This window comes from Sinocyclocheilus anshuiensis, unplaced genomic scaffold, assembly GCF_001515605.1.
Source record: "Sinocyclocheilus anshuiensis isolate Anshui unplaced genomic scaffold, SAMN03320099.WGS_v1.1 scaffold773, whole genome shotgun sequence".
Lineage (NCBI taxonomy): Eukaryota > Metazoa > Chordata > Actinopteri > Cypriniformes > Cyprinidae > Sinocyclocheilus > Sinocyclocheilus anshuiensis.
This window is the reverse complement of record NW_015539930.1, coordinates 2,263,981-2,266,164: the sequence shown is the minus strand read 5'-3', so window position 1 is coordinate 2,266,164 and position 2,184 is coordinate 2,263,981. Positions and strand designations below refer to the sequence as shown.

Sequence of the window (2,184 nt, the reverse complement as noted above, 5' to 3'; positions counted from 1 at the left end):
ATATATATATCTATATACAGTGCCCTCCACTAATATTGGCACCCTTGGTAAATATGAGCAAAGGCGGCTGTAAAAATAAATCTGCATTGTTTATCTCTTTGATCTTTCATATAAAAAAAAATCACAAAATTCTAAACATCCATTGAAGTAAAACAATTGAAAAAGCGGGGAGGAATCTCATTATGAAATCAATTTTTTTCTCCAATGCATGTTGGCCACAATTATTGGCACCCCTAGAAATTCTTATGAGTAAAATATCCCTGAAGTATATTCCCATTCATATTTTCATTTTTAGCACACCTGGGTTAGGGTTAGGAGCATGAAATTGTCCAGCCATGACGTCCTGTTCCACAGGATTATAAATATGAGGAACACAAAGGCCAAATCCCCCTCATCTATCACAAGGAGTAAAACCAAAGAATATAGTTCTGGTGTGCAGTGGCATCATGGATCCTATCAAATACCAACAGATAAAAAATCTAAACCTGACTGCCTCTGTTAGGAATCTTATAATGGTTGGATCTTCCATCAGGACAATGATCCAAAACAAACATCAAAATCAACACAAAAATGTGTCACTGAGCATAAAATGAAGCTTCTGCTATGGCCATCCCAGTTCCCTGACCTGAACCCTATAGAAAATGAGTGGGGTGAAGTGAAGAGAAGAAGCACCAACATGGAGCTGTGAATCTGAAGGATCTGGAGAGATTCTGGATGAAGGAATGGTCTCTGATCTCTTGTCAGGTGTTCTCCAAACTCATCAGGCATTATAGGAGAAAACTCAGAGCTGTTATTTTGGGAAAAGGACGCTGCAATTGGGTGCCAATAATTGTGGCCAACGTGAACTAGAGAAAAGCATTTATTTCATAATGAGATTTTCCTCCCACTTTCAATTGGTTTACTTCAATGATAGGTTAGAATTTTTTGAATGAAAGATCAAAATGATAAACGATGCAGATTTATTTTCACAGCCACCTTTGCTCATATTTACCAAGGGTGCCAATATTAGTGGAGGTCACTGTAGTTAATATATTACTATAGATTACATATAATGGCCAATATATCAAAATCTTGTGTTCCACTCAAATATTTTAAACATCCTTAAAATCAGATACATTTACTTGTGAAGAAAAAATTGTGTAAGATATTAATAGATGTTTATAGAGAATGTAACTTTAGTTTATTATAACTTAAGTTTATTAGTACAGTACTCTATGACCTGAGCTGGATGTGAGGAAAACATCCCAGATGTGCAATGCTGGAAAGGCTCCAGAAACAGTTTGAAAACCCCTGGTTTAAAGCATAAACCTCACTAACTTCAGTTTCTTGTAGCCAGGAATCATTAGGGCTTTTCACACTTGAAATAGTTAACCCTGGGTCATTCTAAACCCTGGGTAAATGGAATCCGGAGTGAGCTGTCTTCACATTTCACACATAATCTACCTAGGGTTAGCAGTTAATCCTGGGTATTCATAAACTGACGCTTCACACTGTACATTCCTAAAGCCCGGGTTAACATTCTATTTGTGGTGTCAGTGTCATTGAATGGATGAACACAGCACACAATCTGTACATAAAGGCTCTAGCATTGCGCATCCTCATATTATGAATTGTCGACTGTACTATCAAGTTTTCCTGTATTGACTTTTTGAACTATAAAAGGTAAGAATGAAATGTTCTCTTCTTTGCTCCAATTCATGTTTTCCATCATAATTTCACATTTTTTCCACTCAAATGCTGAAACACACAACACGCTATGATTCCGTAACTGTCTAAAGCAGTGGTTCTCAACCTTTTTTTCCACCGGGCCGCACTATGGTCCAAGTGCAAGTCTCGCGGGCCGCACGCATATCATTTACATATTATGTCAGCAATACAAACCAACCTGATTTATAATATTATAGCCTAAATATTATGATATCTAATCGATTACATTCATTGAAATAAATAAATAATTCTACTCCCCATAAATAACACCCAATTTTGTGAAATTCGGCTCGAAAGGAGTAACAGCACAATTATAGGCGGAGTTTCACTTTTATGCGTGGGGGGGCACCCACTGGCAGACGAGCCACGAGCACTTTTTTATATGTTCTACATTTCATGTATTTATGTAACACATATTCTACATTAAAAAAATAAATTTAGAATGAACAATAACTGCTGTACAAAAAGTAAAAAAAA

General features: G+C 36.4%; 1 protein-coding gene across 3 annotated transcripts in view; it reads right to left on the bottom strand.

The window, feature by feature from the left end:
* Positions 1–2,184, bottom strand: part of myo9aa (myosin IXAa) — a 143,366-nt gene that overhangs the window by 8,463 nt on the left and 132,719 nt on the right. The gene's annotated exons all lie outside the window — the stretch shown is intronic.